Here is a 23,851-nt window from a genome sequence, read left to right as displayed (position 1 = left end):
AGCAATGGGTTAACTGCTTTCTGCAACCTTGCCAAGGTTGTTGGCGGTGTCTGACGAAAAGAAAGTGAATACAACATTAATCTAAACTAAAATGCATAAAAAAATATAACACACCTGCAAGCGGGCCAGATGTAATCTGGGTTACCAACTGTCACGGGATGACTATAAAACGTGAAACAGGAAGATGCTTGACAGGTTTAGAATAGGGGGACCCTACCCCTTAGGAAGACAGGGGAAGAGCGGATCTGCAGAACAATGACACGAGGGGCGTTATTGCTCTGCACATGCGCACTGCTGCCCTCCTATATTCCTATCTCCCTAATAGATGGGGTACCCCCCCCCCCCCACCCCTGCTTTTATACTCTACTAAATAAAGGAGTAAAGACTCACCGGAAAAAGATAAGTGGAACAGTTCCAAAAAAAAGTCACAGGCGATCAATGCTATTCATGGGGCAAAGAATGCGTTAATAGTTGACCCCTCCGTGGCACGCTGTACTAGCTTCGTGGTCTCCCCACCCCTGAACTCTAATTGATGACCTTGATTTCTCTCTCTCCATCCTTCCCCCTCCAATCCATTTGCCCTCTCCCCACTGCCCGTCTCTCTCTATATCCTGTCTCCTTCCCTCTTGGTCGCCATTTCCACCTCTCCAATTTGCCTTTTTTTTTCTAGGCGTAACATCCCGGCGTCAACGCCTAACATTTCTTTCACTGGGGGGGGGGGGGGGGTTCGTAATGTTTACGCCGTAAAAATTCCTTTGAACGAAATAATAACTTGTAAAAAGCAAAATAACTACTTTTCAAACCCCACATTTGTTTTTTAGACCACAAGAAATCCCAAATAAACCAGTTTTTAACAAATGATGAAGGATTGTCCGCACTTTGTAGATACGTAATTAACGGAGTGCGAAAAGGCACAAATTATTTGCTTTTAACGACGGCTGACGACAAATAATTCGATTTGTTTACGGCTAAAAATATGTAGAATTTTCACATGCTTTTTGTTCGTGGAGAATCTATGCAGACTTCATGAGCATGATGTACGCTAGATAAGACATTTTCATTTAAGCTTAAACAAGCAGTGGTAGTCTATTCAATGCAGGGCGTGAAGCCTAGAATTTGATAAGCAGAATGTTGTGGCCTACTTTCTCTGTGTACACAGGGTCCCATTTATTTCACGCCTACCATCATCTCATTGTGCTGAGGGCGTAAACAGCCACTTGATAACCATGTATTTGAGCAACGTACCTTCAGATGAACATAAATCGAAGCCCTGGAACTGGGCACTCAAGATTGTGCTCAAAAATCTTTGGACAAAAGCGAAAGAGAAAGGCAAACATAAAAAGGGAAGTGCCTTCCTCATAAAATATTCTCCGTGAATTTTTAACTCATTTGGCAAGGACGGCAGCAAATGAATCGCTGCGTACTTGGAAGGGAGCCTCCTGTGATGTAGCATGCAGATGGTTTCAGCAAAATTCGGCAGTAGGTAGTTTTCCGATGTAATAATCACCTGTGGTTGCAGGTGTCGGAATACAGGTGAGTCATTGCAGTGACCTCATTACATGTTTATGTATTTTGAACACCTTACAATTGATCTGGAAGCAAGCATTGAGCTTTGAGCATTGAGCCAGTAGGTTGCCGTGTGTTGTGCGACGTCGTACGTGTCATTGCACGTGTGAGAAAAGATCTTACGAACTGCAAGAAATGCAGCAAAAACAAGCCCAAACTACACAATTCCGAGGTAGCAATATTTCCCACTTTTGAATACAACAATGCGCCGCAGAACTGGTCACGAATGTAAGTGTAGGTAAGCCCCATATCTATTTCGAGAATGCACGAAGTTAGTGTATTAGTTGCAATGATCTTTAGAACAGTTCTCTTCAGCAGTATGCCATCTCCTATGTTTTAACCAGGGTGTCGAACCGGAATTTTTTCGGGTTCGGTTCGGGTTCGGGTTCACGCCTTTCGGGTTCAGTTCCGGGTTCGGCTCCACAAGGACATTTCGTTCCGGTTCGAACCGGTTCGGACGGTATCGAACCGGTTCAAACGGGTTCAAACGGGTTCAGGACAAAAAAAAATTAGAATGTAGTTGGGTTGCAATCAACCTTGCTATGCTGTTTACTTTTTTCTGGCTCATCGATATACAAAATAAAAAAGCAAAAATTTTGTTTTCAGAACGAAAAACTGGGTTAGTTGGTAAGGGTTCATGCTTAAGCAGCACAAGAACAGGACAAAAGGAAGACGGGAGACGATACGAGCACTGACTAACAACTTGTTATTTTATTCTGGGAAAAGTGTATAAAGGCGGAGGACACAGTGAACAACCCAAAAAAGAGAAGAACAAAGATTAAAACCTAAAAATCATATTGCGCATGCACATCATAGTCAAATAATGGCATATTTTTCAATGAAATTCGTCTATCTTCCATAGTAAACGGCACTCCCCTATCTCCTGGACCGCACAGAGTTGCCAAGAAAGCCTAACTCCTTCTCTGCCAAACTGATAGATGGTGAAAAAACACTTCCTTCCTAGTCATAAAGGCCTCCACCAGCTCCCAACAATTCGTTCAGGGTGATTAAACACGGCACTTGTCCTATCTAAGGGGAGGAAGCAATGAGCATTTGTTGGAACATCGCCGATGGGTGAAAAAAAATTTTTTTTTTTTTTTTTTGGGGGGGGGGGGGGCACTTTGTTGACCTATAGTGCGGTGAGGCGAAAGCCTTAAGCGTGGTGTTGCTGCTTGTGTCACTGATATGTGGTTAAGATGTTAAGCTTCGCTTCTAAGTGTGGGTTGCAGCCAGCTGCGGCTAGTTGGTTTTGGTTCATATTTCAATAGGTTTTAGGCGCAAAAAACCAGACGAGACACATAGGAAGGTAACATGATGAAGGCGCTTCGTCCTGTTACCTTCCTATGTGTCTCGTCTGTTTTTTGCGCCTAAAACCTATTCAAATTGTCCAACAACTTGTTTCAGGCATTTATTTGGAAAAATACAAACAGCGACTTTCTGGCAGCTGTGCTTAATAGGGTACTAAGTGCTCGGCTGTATTTTCTGGATATTTTCGCGTGAAAACTTCGTGCTGATTCATTCGGTTTTCTCACTTCTCGATTTTTCTCGGGACACCTGTACGGCCTCTCCACAAGGCAGATGACAAATGTTGCGATCGGTCATTACTTCCTCTACTCATACATCTGCAGCACTACCTGGACTTTCTTGATACCAGTGTATTAAAGCGAATTCCGCGGATGTACAGTCGAGCCCACTTTAACGGCCGCAGATATAACGAACGCTCGTTTATTACGAGCGGGTGCAGTGCTACCGTCAGAATATGCATAGCGGCCAATTTGTCGCAGATACAACGAACAAGTCTGGCCGCACCACTCGGCTATAGCGAACGAGGAGTCGCGGTAAACTACCCTCGAAGTTGAAGAGGTCGTGCTTCCACTAAGCACGCAGATGAAAGAGCGCCTCTCAACCTTCACGACACCACCCCGGAAAAAACGCGTCGACCCAGCAGTGCAATTAAAAGGCGGCACTGCCGTGCGCAGCGCTAACCGGAAACTCCGGCGTCTGGTAGCACTGTAAACGGCAAAGTAAACACGGTAACGATATGCTAACCGTATTGAAACCGTAAGTAACCGCCGGCCAAGCCCGCGTCGATGGCCTACGAGGGCAATCATTGCCTACGTGTTCGCCGGCTGGCCAAAACATTCCAAATGGAAGAAGCGCGGTGCGCGCGAGACAGGGCCATCGTCGAAGGCTAATCTACTGACCACGGCCGTGGATGAACTAACCGCAGAGATTTGAGAATTTTGAAATCCTTGCTGGCTATGCTAGTCACGTGGTATAAATAGCCTACCCAGACGGCTTTGCGCGGCTACCACGTGCAGGCATTGTCATACAGCGGACTGTGCAAATGATGCACTCTGCGCCACAAGCGCAGCGCTACTTTCGTCGCTGCATCAGCCCAAGGACTACAGAAGCAGCTAGAAAACGCACGTGACCAGACGCATGTAGATTTCTGGCAACGCTTCGTTAATCCATAGCTGGCCAGATGTTTCCTCGGATAACTACGTTCCTGCGGACCCCAAAATCGCAGAACCACCTGCTCTGACGGAGACGTTGAACACCAAGTGCGAACTCTCCCTACTGCCAGAAAGCTCATTTATGTGGCCGACCTGCACCAGTTGCCATGCACACTTCATCCATGATTAGTTATACCCCTCAATTCGATAGTTGGCAGCAAGGGCCTCGACGAGGATTAAATGACCGTCCTAAACAGCCTGGAAAGAGCCGCGGCAGGCTCTGATTTGCACAAGTAGGCGCGCGTAACGCAGTTTTATAAGAAATAAACGCCACTTTCAGCGGCCTTAGTATTTTTGGCTGTTGTACTAAGATTGGTTTATTGGTTTATTGGGGTTTAACGTCCCAAAGCGACTCAGGCTATGAGGGGCGTCGTAGTGAAGAGCTCCAGAAATTTCGACTACCTGGAGTTCTTTAACGTGCACTGACATCGCACAGTGCACGGGCCTCTAGAATTTCGCCTCCATCGAAATTCGGCCGCCGCGGCCGAGATCATGTTCCGCAAAAATTCACTTGCAACGAACATGAGATATAGCGAATGGAACCCGCGTGACCGTCAGGTCCGTTATAAGTGGACTCGACTGCAGTTTCAATCAGCCACAAAAACCTTTTTCACGCTTCAGGCATGAACCTTGTAGGGTCTGCTCGCGGGCAGGTCAAATCTCGCGCCGCTCACCGCGGGTAGCCTCGGACCCCTTCTTCCCGAGTGGTGGGGCGGGGGGAGCGAGGCTAGGAGAAAGCCTTTATAAGGCGCGACCGGGAAGGCTCGCGCTCTCTCGCTCTTGGACCAGCCCTGCCAAAGGACCACCTGACCCAGCTGCCACGGCGACGACCGGCCCCCCTGATGTGAGAATAAACCGTTTGTACAAAGTCCTGCCTCGAGTGACTGCCTGTGCGTCCCCGCGCAGAGGAATCGCCCACAAATAATGGCGCCCAACGTGGGGCTTTAATTAACACCTTGTGGACGATTTCTCTGCCGATTTTGGGATGTGCAGCCAGACTCGTGGCAGGCCCTCTTTGTTCGGGGCCACGCCGGACCGATAGTGTTAAGGAGCGGGTCAGGCGGAATGTTCGCGGGGTAGCGACTTGTGTAGTGTTGTAAATTTGTTAGGGGTTTTGTGTTATTTATGTAGTTTTCGGGCGTTTTCTGTTGTGTATTTCCGCGTGTTTGTAGATAGATTGTTGTGTATGTGAATGTTCTTGTTGCCATGAGCAGTTAGCCGGTGCGGCCGGACAGTTAGCGCGAACTATGCCTCCCAGAAAGGATGTGTCAGCCACGGCTTTGGATGGCGGGGCAGCCGGTAGTGAGACGGCCGACGCGGCGGCCGTAATGGGGCAGGTGACTGAGATGTTTGCCGCATTAGCCCGTCAGCTCGGTTCGGTGGCTGGCGCGAACCAGGCCGCAGCATCGGTAGCATCGGCGACAGCATCGCGCCCGCGGATAAATATGGAGGTCCCCTCCTTTTCCGGGTACACGGACGCGAAATCAGTCCACGAGTTTCTACAACAACTCGAGGACTACCAGACGGCTCTGGGCGCCCCAGATGACGTAATGCTAGGGCAGGTCCTGCCTGTAGCACTCGTCGAGAGCGCGGCGCGATGGAGGCGCTGCCAGCCGACTTTCCAATCGATGGCGGACTTCAAAGACCGTTTCCGCGCCGAGTTCTTGCCGCCTGATTATGAGCGCCGGATGCTGGAGGAGCTCGCGTTGCGCACCCAACACCCAGAGGAAAGCCTCCTCGAGTACGTACGCGCAATGCAGGAGCTGTACAAGAGGGCAGATCCGACGGCAACCGACCGAGATCAGGTTGCGCGTGTGATCAGGCAGTGCCATCCACGCTTCAAGCCGTATCTGCGGGGCCGCAGTTTTACAAACCTCGAGGCCCTAGCGCAGGAGGCCAAGACCGTGCAGGCGGATTTACTAGCCGAACTGCGCTACCAGCCGCCCCCCAGGCCGGCCGAATCGCTGGAACCGGGATGCGCATGGGATGGAGGCCGAGAATGCGCGATGAGGGCTCGGCGTGCCGAGGTAATGGCCGTGGAAAGGCAGGCGGAACCCCCTGTTGTCCCTCGCGCGCTGGACCCGTACGCATTCGAGCAGCGGCGCCGTGCCGGCCACACTGGCCACGCGCCGAGCGAGCGTCAGGAATGCGCGGAGAAAGGGGAGAGTCGTCCCCAACCGCTTCGTGGAACGAGGGGTCCTCCGTCCACGCGGCGGGTGAACGACCGGCTTTGCTGGAATTGCAACCAGCCCGGCCACATGGCACGCGAATGCCAAGCTAGGCGTATGCAGGGAAACGCCAGGAGCTGGCGGTGATGTCTGGTGGCACCGACCTTTCACCGTCAGCGGGAGAATTTCATGGTTGTCAAGGCGCTAGTCAGGAAAAGAACTCCCGCGCCGGCGACGGGGAGGCCTTTGTCCCGCTCGCCTGTAGAGCTCAGGGAGTCGTTCCGCGCTCAAGCCCTTTTATGCTAGTGCAGTTAGCGGGTCGATGCTACTCTGCACTCGTAGACACGGGCTGAACGCTGTCACTGGTCGGTGACGAGGTGTACCGAGGCCTGCCGGATAGGTAACATCCGTGTCAGACCGGCCGAAACCCCGTTAAGCTTAGCAGCTGGGGCGGCAAAGGCAAAGGGAGCAGTGCGTCTTACGATGCGCTTTGACGGCAGAAAGCGGAGACATCGCTTCGTCTATCTGCCTGGCTTGTCGATACCAGTAATTCTGGGAAGGGATTTTCTCTCGAGCGAAGGCATTGTGCTCGACATGGGGGAGAATGGCTATCGTTACAGCCAGCTCGCCCCCCTCATTCCCTTCGAAAGCGCATCCTTGCCCGGCTGTCCTGCACGAAAGGCGGGCGTCCACACCTGTGCGACAGAAAGGCAGGGGAGCTCCCTCGAGATGCTGAGAGACGGTGGCCCGTTAGAAGCGATTATTGCGTCTTTCTCAGGACCTAGTAGTCAGCGCCGAAGGCTCGCGGAAACTTTACTCCCGTTTTCGGATTGCTTCACGGAGAAACCGGGCAGAACCGACCTGCTTCAGCACGAGATTCAGACGGGTGATACGCGCCCTTTCAGGTGTAACCCGAGGACGTTAAGTGCGCATAAGAGGCAGCTTCTCGGCTGTGCCCTTGACGAGATGATTGACACCGGTGCGGTGAGACCCTCACAAAGTCCCTGGGCGTCACCAGTGGTTCTAGCACCGAAGAAAGATGGATCGGTCAGGCTGTGTGTTTATTATCGTAAGCTCAACTCACTGACGCCTACGGTTGCGTACCCTTTTCAGTCGATCGAGGCTGTGATGTACGCGTTAGGGAACGCGAGGTTCTTCACAGTCCTAGATGCAAGCAGAGGGTACCTGCAGATTGAGGTGGCCGAAGGTGACATTGAGAAAACCGCATTCACCTGCCACCGCGGGCTCTTCGAATTTACTCGACTCCCGTTTGGTTTGTCTAACGCCCCGAGCACGTTCATGCGACTGATGGACATCGTGCTGGGCGATGCAAGGTTCAACTACGCCATGGCGTACCTCGACGACGTTGTGATATTCTCACAGTCGTTCGAGGAGCACCTCATTCACCTGAATTCCGTTCTCGATAGAATGAGACGTGCCGGTCTAACCATTATTCCAAAGAAAGTGCAGTTGGCATCGAAGAGAGTGAACCTCTTGGGCTTTGTCGTGGATGATGGCACACTGAGACCGAATGATGACAAACTGCAGGCAATTCTGAACTACCCCTGCCCCATGGATGTGAAAAGCTTGCAGAGGTTTTTGGGGATGGTTGCGTTCTACAGGCTTCATCCCGTGCTGTTCGGAGCTTGCAAGGCCGCTGAACCTGCTGTTGCGTAAAGGCTCGAAGTGGGTCTGGGGCAGGGAACAGAGTGACGCATTTGTTGCCTTGGCTCGCGCGATAGCGAATACCGCTAGTCTGCGCCTCCCCGACCTGAACAAGCAGTTTGTCTTGCAGACAGACGCTAGTGACTACGGTGTTGGAGCTGTTTTGTTGCAGGAACACGAGGGCAAACTGCGCCCTGTCGCGTTCGCTAGTCGCACGCTCACATCGGCGGAGCGGAATTACTCCGTGACCGAAAAGGAATGCCTGGCGATCATGTTCGCATTGTCGAAGTTCGACATATACCTAGACGGAGCGGTCTTCACCGTGCAGACAGATCATCAGGCATTGTCTTGGTTAAAGAGGCTCAGGAACCCCGCAGGCACACTCGCGAGATGGGCGCTGACGTTGCAACGTTACGCGTACGCCATCGAGTACCGCCGGGGCAGCTTGAACAAGGTGGCCGATGCTTTATCGCGCGCACCGTGGAATGCTGGCGGAAGCGCTTCAGAGGCGCAGCCCAGCTTTGTAAAAAGCGGCGTCACCGCTGTTGGAGAGGAGGAGAGGGCGTACGGGAGTGTCGCGCCCGGTTTGGAGAAAGAGGAGACGGACAAAGGTCCCGCACGGTGCTGTGACGGAAGGGAAACACAGCAGCTCGTGGCGGCGACCGCTCGTCTGCCTAGGAGCGAGGCAGAAAGAAATCTGTCTTGGGGAGTAGCGGTCAGTAGAGAAGAGCTGATCGGGGCCCAGAAAGCAGACGGTCTTTGCCAGCGGGTGCTGAAGGAGCTTGCGAGCAGCGCAGCTTGCACCGCGAACGCTGAGGGCAAGTACGACGCGTATCTGCTGGGCGATGATGGCTTGCTGCTCCGCTACATCCCCCAACTTGACGAGGAAGAGGCGATAGCATCCCCTTTCCGAGTCGTGGTCCCGAGAAGGTTGCGGAAACGGTTCCTGCAGTACTTCCATGACTCAGCGCTGGCAGGCCATGGCAGCGGCAGTAAGACTTACGACAAGTTATGCCGTGTCGCGACCTGGCCAGGCATGAGAAAGGATGTGCTGGGATACGCCCGTACCTGCCCGGTATGCCAGGTAGCCAAGCCTCGGGCGGGCAAGCCCGCTGGCATGATGAAGGCGGTAGTTAGCAACTACCCGTGGCAAGTGGTCGCGTGCAATATCATGGGACCCCTCCCTCGGTCCGCGCGCGGAAACCAATTCATCCTGGTAATAACGGACCACTATTCCAAGTGGGTTGAGGTTTTCCCCCTTAGGAAGCTTGTGTCGGAACGAATTTGGGAAAAACTGTTGGAGACTTTCACTCGTTTCGGTTTCCCTTCCGACCTGATTACAGACAATGCTTCTTATTTCACAAGCAAAGTCTTTGTAGACTCTTGTCGGGCGCTTCAAATCCGCCACAGGAGAACGAGTCCCTACCACGCTCAGAGCAACATAACCGAGCGGGTGAATCGAAATCTGAAGAGCATGCTGGTCGCGACGACCGAGCAGCACAGAGATTGGGACGCGCGGCTGTCCGAACTGGCGTTCGCTACAAGGACAACCGTGAACAGGTCAGTGGGTATTACACCCGCTTCTTGAATTTTGGGAGAGAGATCGCTTTTTCGCTAGAGAATGCCCTACTCGACGCGGCGGGGCCTGCGCCCCCTCCGCTTTCGCAGTACGCGGCAAGGCTCCGGGAGCGCCTGGAGGCAGCGCAGCGAGCAGCCCGCGAAAACCTCGATGTCGCGCGCATGGAGCAGGCGGATCAGTACAACAAAGGTCGCCGTCACGTCGTTTTCAACACGGGCGACTTAGTACTCAAGAGAACGCACCCACTTAGTAACGCAGCGCGCGGTTTCGCCGCGTCGCTAGCGCACAAGTGGGCTGGGCCGTACGAAGTTACGGCACGGACTACGCCGCTCACCTACCAGCTGCGGTTGTTGACAAACGGCGAAACCGCCGGTCCGGTGCATGTCGCTGATTTGAAGGCTTTCCACCTTCGCAAGGACGATGGCTGCGAAGCGATGGAAAATCAGCGCGATGCGGCGATCTCACCCCCTGGAGGACGAGCAGGTAGCGGTGCGGTTCGCAACCGACGCTACAACCTGAGGACCAGGTAGCACCCGTGTCTCTCGATTAATAATCACTCGCAGTGCTCTCGCCCTCTCAGTATGTCTTCTAGGAAGCTCCAGCGGACCGACGCCCGTGGCTTGGACTCCAGAAGGCAAGGCAGACCACCGTCGCACGGTGGCCGCCATCAAGGCGCGCCACCCGGCTGGCGGCAGGAGCCGCGCGAGTGGCGCAGGTTCCACGGCCGCGGTGGCCCCCACCGCCAGCCAAACCACGTGCCTAACCACTGGAGAGCACCACCCAGTGGTGCAGGCCAACGCAAGGGCGCCAGGGATCATCAAGCGCAGGGCACCCCTCAGCACCCAGCCGGCGCTTCGGCCGCCGAGCAGCCTCAACCAAGGCGGTCCAGGAGCCATCGGCCGCTTGTACAAAGACGAGGAGCGGGCCGGCCTGTGCTCGCTCTGCGGCACACTTGTCGTCCACCGGCTCCGCCATGAGGCCGGTGCGTTGCATACCTGGAATAACGGCGACTGCAGCACCTTTCCCCGCTGCGCCACTGCAGAGGGGCAGCCCGGAGGAGGCGGCCCTCCGCATCCTCCAGTCCAGCCGCCCAGACCTGCTGTCCCCGGCGGCCGAGGAGCTTTGGAGGGCGCTGCCGGCAGGGCCCCCAGTGGAGCCAGGCGCCTCGCTCCCCCAGGCGGCTCGTGAGGAGGCCATCCAGCTAGCAGTGAGCGGCCCCCCGGCGAGCACCCCTCCCCCCTGCGACGACTCTATGGACCCGGACCCGGAGGTCGTCGAACGCCTACTGGCGGACCCCGGGACGGACGTTTGAGGGGGGGGGAGATGTAGGGTCTGCTCGCGGGCAGGTCAAATCTCGCGCCGCTCACCGCGGGTAGCCTCGGACCCCTTCTTCCCGAGTGGTGGGGCGGGGGGAGCGAGGCTAGGAGAAAGCCTTTATAAGGCGCGACCGGGAAGGCTCGCGCTCTCTCGCTCTTGTACCAGCCCTGCCAAAGGACCACCTGACCCAGCTGCCACGACGACGACCGGCCCCCCTGATGTGAGAATAAACCGTTTGTACAAAGTCCTGCCTCGAGTGACTGCCTGTGCGTCCCCGCGCAGAGGAATCGCCCACAACCTTACGCGTTAGGACGTATACCTTCGCGCCAAGGGGACGTTTGTGCCGTGGTCAGTGATTTTCTGCCTGTGCGAGCAAAGAGAAACCATTAAGCAATAAAATGATATTTTTGTCGTGATGCTTCGCTCTTTTGGGACATACTTAAGCAGTTTCTTGAAAAACCCATTGACATCATGCATCTCATTATAACATTTATGTCTGCTATGAAAGAATGCGGAATTCCGTGCGAACTCTTTGTGTTCATAGGACCGTTTAGCGTGTGGAAAACCCGCATGATGGATGAACACACGGAACCGCCGCGTTCAATGAGGTTACTGTTCAGACAACAGTGTACTTTAACACAGGAGGAATATGCGGCGCAAGTTCAACCTCCTGACTTGTTCCCCTTTCGTGACGTGTACAGCGTCTGGAATTTTCATTTGCGGGCGGAGAAAGGGAACTATGGTGGCGTGAGGCCTTATGGCGAGATAACTGAATTCGACGCGGTCAAGTAAAGCACGAGGAGGGTCAAAGAGGTTCCAATATTCCATGCAGTAACCACAAGAAGAAGCCTCGAAAATGGCCGAGTAGCCTAAGGCATCTCTAAACGGAGCTTTTCTGTCGCGCCGCCACTGCAACGAATCCCACTCGGAGTTAGGGGTTAGAGTATGCATACTCTTTTAGTTGTTCTTTTTACTGCGTTAGCAGTATAGCCTCCTTTCCCAAAAATAACCTCGCTCTGTATGTGTGGGCGTATGTGTGTATGTGGGTGGGAGGGTGGTGCGTGCGTGCGTGCAGCGTCCACCCTTAATGCACACTCCGGTGGGTGCGCATCCGGGCACACAATGGTAAAAATAAACCTCCAACTTTCATCCTTCTCCCGAGCCCCCATCACCCACCTGTACCCGATATAGCCGAGGCGGATCGTTGTGAAGGCTCAACGTATTCCGTCGCCCAAGCGTTCTACGAAAAAACGCCAAAAATCATAAGCCTGTAGTGCCAGACACCAAGAACCGGAAGTATGATAGCGAGCAGTAGATATAAGCCGCCCGACAGAGAATTCATGATCGAGCAGTCAGAGAACAGCTGATGAAACCGCCCGCTGGCGACTGACATCAATTTTTTTTTTATAAGCAGAACAATTTCAGCGAAGCGGCAAAACGAAATAATTTCTCGCAGTTATAGTTCATCGCAGTAGCATCCTTCTGGGCGTAATCACTATCGCATGCAAGCGAGCGCATGCATTTCAGCTAATCGGTATTTACTTTTTTTCTGATATCTCCACCGCTGCCAAGCCTTTCGTTGCTTATTTCCGTCGTGTGGAAACAAGAATATGCGCATTCTAAAAAAAAAGTTGCACGAACATCCTTCTTTTGGCAATACTAGAAGTAATATCTCGGGTTTAACGTGTCGAGTAGACATTGTGGCTTTATAGGATAGACGGTGTAGTGGAGGGATCCAGATTAACGGAAACCAGGTGGGGTTTTCAACATGCGACAGAGCACGCGCATTTTGTAATTTCGCGGCCATCCAAGTGCGGCCTCGAGGCCAGGATTGAACGCGCAACTATGGAATAAGCAGCCGAGCTCCCCACCCATTGAGCCATTAAAGTAAATGTTGCACTACCCACTGCGGTGGCTCAGTGTTTAGGGCGCTCGGCTACTTATTCAGTGTACCCGGATTTGAACCCGGCCCCGGAGGCCGCGTTTCGATGGAGGCGAAACGCAAAAGGCACCCGTGTGCTGCGTGATGTCAGTCCTCGTTAAGGCTCCCTAGCTGGTAGAAATTACTCCGGAGCCCTCCACTACGGCATCTGTTTCTCTCTTTCTTCATTCACTCCCACCTTCCTCCCTCTCCTTACGGCGCCGTTGAGGTGTCCATCGAGAAGTGAGACAGTTACTGCGCCATTTCCTTCCCTCGAAAACCACCATCACAACGTTTTTGGGTGCTCGCGCTAATATTTCATATATTTTGTGGTAAATGACGCAAAGAAAGGGAAGGCATTCTCAATCGGTGCTTAAAGGACTATAGACACTCGGTTTTATGGCGTGTTTTCTTCTTTCAAATGGCGTCCCAGATATTAGAATACATGGATCACCGTGTGGTATTCACCTGCTGCCGCTAAATAATTTAGAAATGAATTTATTCTCCAAAGCTGTTTCAGTTTCATCAACAGAATGATGGCTGTGACGTGTGGTTTAACATTAGGTCATATGAGGCGAGGAAAAACTAATACAAACGCTGATATGTTTATTGACTCACTATAGCACTTCAATCAGCCTGATTCAAGATCTAGAATTACAATGAACAGCGTATCAGGAGTTATATTGCCGATTTTGTTGCGCCTCACGTGACCTAAATTCCACTACATGTCATAGCCATCATTCTGTCGATGAAACCAGAACAGGGTCAAGAAGAAATTCAAATATAAATTATTTATTATGTGTAGGCGAATACTACGGGGTGCTTTATGTACACCAATGTCTAACGCATCGTTTGAAAGAAGAAAGCACGCAAGCAAAAATTTGGTGTCTATAGTCCTTTACTGAGTTGGAGCAGTCCTAACAATTTGATTGAAACATTACGCAAATATGTAAAAAGGGAGGAGTAATAACTCAAGATTTCACATAAACCTAACGTGCAAGTCTTTAGAATTGGCGGTGGTACATTACAGAATCGTCAATTAGGCTTCTTCCCATGCACCAGACTTCATATAAGTTTGTTGTCGCATATACTGGGTGCCATTTTCGCACTTTCCACCGCAGACACCTACAGGACGATAAATCTACACGCTAGATCACCTCGTTTTGTTCGAAAAAAAAAGTATGCCAAATGCAAAAAAAAATTATGGCTGAGGCTTAGCTAAGGTTAAGCCTAGTCAGATGCGAAGCATATTGGTGGCTAGGCTTGGTAATACATGGCTTTCCTTGGTTGCATACTTGGCCATTTTAATACAACCACTAGAAGCCTTCGTCGTGGGGGAAGACAACGGCATGCCTACAGCGGAACGCCGACTAACCCCGAGACGCGCGTTGGGTGAGCGCCTGGATTGCCACGGAAGCCGCGTCTGCCTGCCCGGTGGAGCGAGCGTTTCACCTACACCGAGTGTGAACGCGCGTTCGAAATGCGCGGGAATGCCGCTCGAGGACATTCCGGCGTCTGTGCGATGACATCGTCACGACGACGTCACGGTGTCAAGTGGCGTGACGGCTAGGGGTCCCACGGCGACGGCGCGAGGTGGAGGCCGCCTCTCTCATCCGATGTCACGTGGTGTGACGTCACGGTGTCGCGTGGTGTGACGTCTAGGGGTCCCCCGCCGACGGCGTGAGTGGTAGCTCTAGCAATATGCTTCGCATAAAAAAGTGGGGCTGAACCGAGTCCCGAACCGGTTCGGAACGGTTCCTTTGAATCGTTCCGGTTCAGGTTCAGTTCCAAGATGGCGAAAAAAATATGGGTTCGGTTCAGTTCCCGTTCCGGGCGAAAATTCGGGTTCGGTTCCGGTTTGGGGTTCGGGTTCGGTTCCGGTTCGACACCCTGGTTTTAACATTGGCAGCTAGCGCGCAGAACATAAAAAGAGATGGGTTCTGAGAAAAAGCGATAATATCTATTTCTCTTCTTTTTCCAGCGCTGAGGCCAGAGAATGGAGCAAAACGTCGTCCGCTGACTGATCCTGGCTCGTATGGTCCAGACACCCGCGGTCGAATGAAAGCGTAGCGCTCCTTTGAAAGTGTTTTGTTTCTTAATAAATGAAGTGCAATTTGTAATTATCAACCTTTCCGAATTTCGTGGCTGTCTTATGCGCTGAGCGTTCCGCAAATATAACTTAGAGAATCACGAGTGCTACACCGTCTACACAGCGTAGTGGTAATTAACGTTTTAAGAAGCAGCTGTTCAAGAGTATGTCCCAAAGTTCTGGAATTGTTGCTGAATTTTCGTCTTCGGGTGACCTGATAATTTTTGTGTGGAAAATGGAAAGGTGAATAGGAGATATTTTCCAATCCGTTGAAAGAGCTTGCTCGGTGGTGGTGCGGGCTTATTAGTCCCGCGGCCTTGATCGTTGGCGTCTTTCGTCGTTGACACTCACGGCATTATTTTGATCTATCGAGCGACGTAGGCAGACAGTCGTGACCAGTAGTTTTTGTGTTGAATGCGGTGTAGGCTGCTGGTGAACGCGTATGAGCCAGCTGTTGGTTCGACGAGCGAACCCTGTAGAATTTCTTCTAATAAACTGTTAGGAACAACGATGAGGCACGCGGTTTTTTTTTTTCGGGGCAGAGTTCTTCGCGACGGCGCCTTTTTTCAAGTCAAGTATATTTTATTTCCCTTTAGCAAGAAAAGGAGGGGCCAGGGCTAAAAGCTGTGAAAACACTTTGGCGGGGACCTGGCCCCCTTTATTATTCCTGTGGCAGGAAGACAGGAGAAAATCAGTTTGCATGTTCACGGCTAAATACCTCTATGTTTGTACCATTTCTGTGTGAGATAAAAAGATGATTTTACTAAATACAGCACGGAAAGTACAAGAGAAAACGACAGGAACGATGCTGAGACGTAAAACAATAATTCGCAAAGATATGAAGTGGAAATGGAAAGAAACGTTTTAAATTCATAACTTTTCTGAACTAAAAAGGCTGATTTGATGATTAGACACGCACACTGGATCGAATCAAGCAGGATAGAACTACACCGTAGGATGTAGTAGGAGGACGAGGAGAAGAAAATTTATTAGAACAAGATTATTGATCTCGTTCTAGTGGTCGAGTGGGTGGTTTCCTCATTGCAGGCCTCCACTGGCCATGGCTGCTCGTCGGGCTTGCAGGATGACGAGAACTGCAGATTGTACTTGCTTGTCTTTCATCCTCAAGTAGCAGCGCAGAACATGGAGCACGAGACGAGAAGGGGCCACAACGAGCGCTGTCGAGAGTGAAACGCAAGCAGCACACATTGTGTCGTCTTCTCGTCTCGGGCTCCCGTCTACGTTATGCGCTGCTACTTGTAGTTGCTGGATGCGGGCTTCTTGTTGTGCCAGGGTATCGCAGGACAGCTCTATCTCCCACCACTGAAATGATGTGCTTAGTGGGGTTTGCACCCGCAACCCCCCCCCCCCCCCCCCCGAGTATTATAAGATGACGGGACGTGTGTCGGCATACCAGGGGCCGGACGCCACCATATGTTAGTGGGTACATCTTGCTGTATCTGTGTGGGTTTGGGAATGTGTTTGAATAAGTCTGAGAGCGAGAGCGTCTTCAGTGCTGAGCTTTCATGAGGGGGAGAATAAATGCTGCGGTTAATGCGGTGTATCTCGAGGCATTCGCCGTACTTATGCAGGGGCATGAATGTGAAGGATGGGGATTGATCGGACGATTGGTTTTGCCCAGCTCAGTTTGTTAACGCTCGAGTTAAAGTGTTCGTGTTTTCGTAGCGCTTTAGTCCTGTGGTTTCGTAAATTGAGTTGCGCGCGCGTCACCGGCGCGCACCCTTTCGTTTCTTTGCGGCAGCTGCTATCGCCACTCTCTCTCCCTCTCTCCTCCCCTTCCCTCACCCTAAGCACGCCTATAAAAAGTACATAGCTTTGCAAATAAATCGAGCTTCAGCTCTACTGGCTAACCAGCGTGGCTTCTGCACTTGGCGCGCCTCAGGGCGACCGTGGCGATGCAACAAGTCCCGCGTGGCGCAGCGTCCACACGATTCTTCCAGCTTTGTGCCCAAGCTCTGAGCCACGGGCTGCGGTGTTCGCCCGATTGTAAAATTCCGGCAGGCCTGTTACGAATCGGTGACGACGTGAACTTCTCTGCCCACCTTGTCGTGGTGCTTGATGTCTATCCCTGCTGCTGTGGTTTCTCCCGCAGTGGTGAAATGCTATGACTGTGTTTATGAGTACGTGCGAGGCACTGGAAAAAGGTATTGTTCTTTATGCCGGGTTTGTCTGTTTCTTGGATTTGCTTTGAGCCTTGCAAGTGAAATGATAGCACTGTCGTTAGACTTGATGTATGATTTACGTGTTATCACTAGACTGAAATCAACTAACCGGACCTAGAAATGCGTCATCTCTCACAAAAAGCTCCTTGTTTGAATGACAATAGTTTACACGAGCGACATACGGTACAACTATTTGTAAGAAACGCAATTTGATAAATTTTTCCCTCCTGTGGTACATCAGACTAATGTACAGTATTGAAGAAGTGGTAACACAAGATCATTGTACACAGAAGTTTGATTTTAGGAAGTAGTAGGTGTCTTTTTTCAAGCGGTGGCGCCAATTCTGGATGACACTTTAAATTCACGATAATCAGTGTGGTCGCGCCGAGTCAGGTGCTTCGAAAAGAACACTCCGAGGGCTGTCATAAACTCTACCAGTTTAGTTTGCCTGCACTTAACCGTATGTTCATATTTTCTGTTAATTTCGTCTGTTTCGCTGAGTAACGCACTGCTTTTATTTTGTGTGTGTTAACTTTCTAGCAGTCTCCTTTCACTCAAGCTAATAGGTGCGTCATTTGCTCGTTCCTGAGTGTCTGTTTTCGCGGTCCCGGACAACAAAATAGTGGGGTCATCAGGATAGGAATTGAAAATTACGTGTTGGGTACAACGTGCCATATCATTAATGCAAATAGAAAATAACAGCGGCCCGAGTATAATTCCCCGCTGCAGACCGATGTATATGGTTTGTAACGAATATTTAACGTTATTTAATTCTTTATATTGCTTGCTGTTGGCAAGGTACGAATTAAGTAGTGCATACGGTGGTCCACGACAGGCTTATTTATGCAAATTTCAAACAAGAAGTATATTATTTACCGAGTCTAATGTCTTTGAAAAATCAATTTACATCCCCAACACTATATGCTTCTTACTAAAATCTTCTATGATTGTGCGTTTTTGGGTTATAAGTGTTGTTTCTGTCGATCAACTCCTCCTAAAACCATGCTGATAATCTAGACAGAAAGCTTAAAAACACACTTGAGCAATGCTGGCGATTAAGAAGCTTGCGTTCCAGGTACTGGACGAAACTCTCCAAGTCTAGGTCCGAGCGATGGTGTTGCGCGAAGTATCTGTTGCTTGACGATGATGATGTCCTGAGGCTTAATGGCACATACCCACGGCGGGGGATCGGCCCAAAACTTGTGCTCATCCTCCTCTTCCAGCACCTTCTCGACAGGGCTGGAGATGAGCAGTCCGCATGGCTTTGCATGCGTCGGGATGTGTCGACGCTGGTGATATCGAACTCCTGGAGGCACAGGCTCCTATGAGTGAAGCAGCCGGAGGTTTATTTCAAAATTGCAAGCAAGCATTGTGCGTGGTGATCGCTGACGACCTTGAATCAGCGTCCATACAAGTAGGGGCGGAATTTCAACGTAGCCTAGATGATGATGGGGTACTGCTCGCTCATCGAATAGTTAGCCTCGGTTTCCGACAGTGGACCGATATAGTTCCCAATTATTTACTCGAGGCAGCCGTTTTTTAAAACGAGGACGACGCCGAGGGTCATGCTGCTTACGTTGGTATGTACGTTAGTCTCAGCGTTTTCATCACAGTTCCCATGGGCCCAAGGAGATGTACATGACTCTGGAGATACATGAAGACCAGTTTTCGGCGCTTCCCACTTAAAAGGCGTGTTTTCCTTTTTCAATTCGGCCAGAGGTTCCTGGACGCAAAAGATTCTTCACGAATTGTCGGTAATATGCGCACAGTACTAATAATATGCGCACAACTTTCTTAGCCAGTGGCGGAAAGTGCGGAATAGCGGGTCTTGTCTGCGGGTCTTTGCGTACACGCTCTTTGTTTACGATGTGGCCCTGAAACAGCGCCTCTTTACAGGCGAATTGTAACTTCTCAGCTGTGCATGTTGGCCCGGTCGATGTGATTGCTCGCAGCACTATTCGAAGCCTTTTTAGATGGTAATAGAAGTTTGAGGCGAGGACAATGGCATCGTCCAAATATATTAAACAAATTAGACACCTCGGACCTGCCATTCTCCGAAACATCGCTCGTGCGGAACCAAATGGCATCATATTGAACTCGAAGAGGCCAGCCGGAGTTCTTGTGATCTCTTTCATCGAGCTGAATTTTCCAAGAGCTGCGCTTGAGTCCCATGGGTGAGGAATGCTTGGCGTTGCACAGCCGGTCCATTGTGTTGTCGATGCGAGGGAGGGGCAGACATCTTTCTAGCGTGCTGAAGCTTGCGCTTCAAAAGAAATACAAGAGCCTTCGTAGGGTGTTCTGTGCATGCGCGTCTCGCAATCTGAAAGACATCGGTTCGAATGTCAGTTTCCTCACAAGATTCTCTTAATTAGATATTCTCTTTTGTGTTACAACGCCAAGGCCCCGAGTATGCGCAGAAGAGGGGCAGGGGTGGCTAACTCAAGAAAGGAAGCTCCCAATGTTTCTTTATTAGTATTATTGGAAGGCTACACCAAGAATATAACCAACTCCTTTTATAGCCTTCACTGATTGCTAGAAAGCATTTGATTCCGTGGAGAGCTCAGCAGTCATGCAAGCACTGCGGAATCCCGGTGTACAAGAGTCTTATGTGAAAATAATGGAAGATGTCTATAATAGCTGCGCAGCTACCGTAGTCCTCCATAAAGTAAGCAACAAAATTCTACTAACGAAGGTTTTCAGGCAGGAGACACGATCTCGTCAATGCAGTTCACCGCCGGTTTACAAGAGGTATTTAGGGGCGTGAATTGGGAACAGTTGGGTTAAGTGTTAATGAAGAATGCCTCAGTAATCTGCGATTCACTGATGGCATTGCGTTGCTAAGTCAATCAGGAGATGAACTGCAAAGGGCAGTTAGGCAGAACAGAACAGTGCGTCTAAAAACTAACACGCAGAAAACCAAAGTACCTAATGTTCACGGGTCTCCCAAGGGAACAGGAGTTTAAAATTGGTAGCGATGTGGTGGAAGTGGCAAGAGAATGCGTCTACTTGGGGAAGATAGCCACCGCTGATCCGGATGATGAGAGGGAAATAAGTAGCGGGATAAGAATGGGGTGGAGCGCCTATGGCAGGTCCTCGGATATCGTGAACGGCAGTTTACCAATATTGCTAAGAGAAAAGTATACAACAGCTGTATTATAGCAGTACTCCCCTAGGGGGCAGGGAAGGCTAACGAAACGGGTTAATTAATTAAGGACAACTGTCTGAGCTATGGAAAGAAAATAATAGGCGTAACGTTAAGAGGCCGGAAGCGGGCAGAGTGGATGAGTTAACAAACGTGAGGTAATGACATCCTAGACGAAATCAATAGGAAGAAATAGGCTTGGGCTGGGCATGTAATGTGAAGGCAAGACAACCGCTGGTCCTTAAGGGTAACAGAATGGATTACAAGAGCTGACAAGCGCAGCAGAGGACGGTAGAAAGTTAGGCGGGCGAATGGGGTTAAGAAGTTTGCGGAGATACGGTGGCAGCAGCTGGCAAAGGACAGGGTTAATTGGAGAGACATGGGAGAGCCCTTTGCCCTATAGTGGGAGTAGTCAGGTTGATGATGATGATGACGATTCGAAGGCTAAGACCGGTCCCCCCCCCCCCCCCCTCCACCCACCTCGACTGCTGACGGGGCCTTTCTCCTCACATTCTTGGGCAAGGTGCATCTACAGTCTTTCTTTTTTTTCGCCGCTTCCCGGCTGTGGGTTCAACAACACCGTTCGCGCTCAGGAAAGTTTGAAGTGGAATGGAAAGGGTCGCTCCCTAGCGTTATTCATGTTTGTTTTTCTTCGCTTTCATTGCTTGTTTCAAGTTTTTGTGGCATGCGAAAGGCTTACAGAACTAAGAGACACAATATTTTTTATTGCGAAAGCAATACTACTTTCACTTTCAGCTCCTCGCGTGGCGAGGCCGCGGTAGCTACCATTGAACTTTAGCTTTACCTCTGCTATGACGTCATACCATCTGCCGCAAACCAACTTGTGCCGTCGCGCCCAACTTGTGCCGTCGGGAGGCGAGGCCGCGCTTGATAGCTGCTTCCTAACTCCTGCGCCCGCCGCGCGCGGCGCGCCTAGCGGTGTGACGTCACAGCCGCAGGAGTAGGGCTCTAACTTGTGCCGTCGCTATGCGAGGCCGCGCTTGGTAGCTGCTGCCTAACTACTGCGCCCGCCGCGCGCGGCGCGCTATTCGATTCGATTGGATTGGGTTGGATTGGATTGTATAACCGATACATCACCACAAGTCTAACCACAAGCACCACCACCAGCTACACTGCCATCTGAACCATGGCGTAGCTACGGATATTGCTTTCCCAATTACTGGGCTTAGCCAAGCTAAGCCACAGCCATTTTTTATCCATTTCGCGACTATAAGAAAAAAGGTCAAAAGTAGCCGATCAACCGAGCAGGAAGGAAGCACCCATTCTGAATGCCGCCTCAGTTCTGCTGCCGAAAATAGCCTTTCCGTTTCGACACCATCGCCTCAAAACAAGCAATTCTGGAAGAAATAAAAACTTTAAATATTACTATTTCGGCGATCTCTTTAGATGTTCAAGAGTCACAATTCTTCTTACTTTGCATACAAACACGGATTCATCCCCCAAGTCCATGCCGGGAAGATGAGGTTTCGTATTTGGCTTGAGTAGAGAGTGCCGAGAACGCTGATTTTCCCGCAGGATTAGGGGATCAGGGCTTCTTTGCAAAGCTGTAGCTAGATCCAGCCATCGCACAAGTCCGTTTCTCTACCCTGTGCAGATACAGTGTTTTATAGTTACTCAGCGAGCACAACCTAAATGAATATTGGGTATTAGACACGTATAGAAATTCTCAACGCAATCCATATAGATATGCTTCGGGAAAGTTTAATTGTTGCGATTAAACCCACGCTTTCGGGCTAACACTAGCCAAGCCCAATAAGAAACTTCATCTTCGCGGCATGATCTTGGTTCACGATCTCTTACTTCATCAGCTTTCTCTCTGTGCTGAATGCTTCCGGTGCTGCTGTCCTCCAACCGGGGCCAAAAAAAAACAGTATTTAGTTTTGGAGACGAAGAATAGTTAACCTTACTGAGAAAGAAACTGAACTCGCAATAAAAGAATTCCCGATTGTTATTTGCTGAGGTTTTTCTCACTTGCGTGTGTTTTTAGTTGTTTTTTATTACGACAAAACTGTCGCTCAACACAAACCAAGAATGTCACAGATTTCACCTGTTCTGTGTTTTTCATTCTCTACCTACTTGCCTCAGCGTGCCAGGAATTGTCAACATTTTGGTAGCCTTACTTGAGACAATAAGCGCCAAAAATGTATTCACCTTGGAGATAAAAATCAGTAGATTACACACACTGCTCTGATTTCCTCACTTCAGCATGTAAGCCATGAGTGGTTAGCGTCTCGTGGCCACTGAACCCTGAAACCTGTTTTGTCTAAAAGCGTCATGGCTTTTTGTTTATACGACTTTGTCACCAGGTGCCGACGTAGATTAGCTGAAGATTAAGTTGGAGGATATGCAGTTGGTAGAAGAGGAAAAACATGGAGCGCGAGGGCAAGAAGATTCATAGCTATAGAAATAGTACATCGAAAAGTGCACTTGCTCACGAGGTTTAAAATTCAAGACGCATGCTGCGCATATATTCAAGAGCTCAAGTCCCTTATTGGTGTTTCGCATACTCAGGCTATAAAATTGCTCTTATTAAAACTGAGGGTGATTAGGGTGAGACTGCGCCATGTTCCGCCTGCTTTCGACGCGAATGATACTCTTCAACGCAGCCGCCTCGGTTCTGTCGTCTATGCGAATAGGATTGTAAGCGTAAGATACTTCGTGAAACTTGGGAACAATTAGGACAAAATATGGCCTCATATAGAAAGAATAGAAAGAGAATGAAGATGAACAACACTGCACGAGGTTAATTTTTTACTCATCATTACTTTTTTCTTTCTATCCACCGTTACTATTATTATTATTATTTTTTTTTCATTCATTTATTTCTTAATCAACTCCCTCTGCTAGAGATCTTGCTGAGTCCAGCTCCTGCGTGCGTTATGCTTGCCCTGTTTCTTTTTAGTCTTTCTGCTTTCTCATAAAGATTCTTTTCCCCAGCATTCTGCTATTTCTATTTATTACTTCATTTATCTATTTATTTTTCCCCAGAAAACAAAACTAAACAAACAAGCAAAAAATCTCAAAAACTCTCTATGCACCCCTCTTCTTGGCCGATCCCCCTCTGTGGGTATGCGCCATCCCATGAGGTGAACAACAACAACAACAACAACAACAACAACAACGTGGCCATTCAGCCCGAGGACATCATCATCATCGACCAAAGAAGAAGCAGACCTGCCACGGACCTTCACGTGCAGATCGCCTCGTCCATTCGGGAACGTTGGATCAGCGTACAAGATGCAACCCGGAACGATTCGTATTCCTACCCAGCAGGGTGAGCGGAGGCAGAGGAAGCGATTGTCAGGTTTCTCATTGGATACAAGCGTTCGCGTGATAGACTTGTTTCGACCAGAAGTGAGTTAGCCCATTGTTGTAAGCTAGGCCTATTCGCACGGCATAACGCGATGCCTTCCCCGGCGCTGCGCTTCGTTTCTGCTGCATATTTTGATGCTCGCGCGTGCGTCCGCAGTCAGATGCTGTGAATACTTTCTTTTCCGGTTCAGCGCAGTCAGACTCAGCTCATTAAGCCTTCTGTCGCACATGATTGCCGTTTGCGGTGAAAAGAGCTTGCTGAGGTTGCTTTCCAGTGCGCCATTTTTACACTAATACGGGGCTAGCATTACAGGCAGGCTGCCACATTTTATCATTTTATCAGTTTAACTGTGTTTTTGAAGCAGCCTTTAT

The 23,851-nt window shown here is 50.3% G+C and overlaps 1 protein-coding gene across 1 annotated transcript in view; it reads left to right on the top strand.

Moving 5' to 3' along the window:
* Nucleotides 1-23,851, top strand: part of LOC149343400 (phospholipid-transporting ATPase ABCA3-like) — a 110,074-nt gene that overhangs the window by 1,359 nt on the left and 84,864 nt on the right. The gene's annotated exons all lie outside the window — the stretch shown is intronic.

The sequence above is a fragment of the Amblyomma mixtum genome, chromosome 5 (assembly GCF_055824585.1).
Source record: "Amblyomma mixtum isolate Tamu chromosome 5, ASM5582458v1, whole genome shotgun sequence".
Lineage (NCBI taxonomy): Eukaryota > Metazoa > Arthropoda > Arachnida > Ixodida > Ixodidae > Amblyomma > Amblyomma mixtum.
This window is presented reverse-complemented; position numbering and strand designations above follow the sequence as displayed.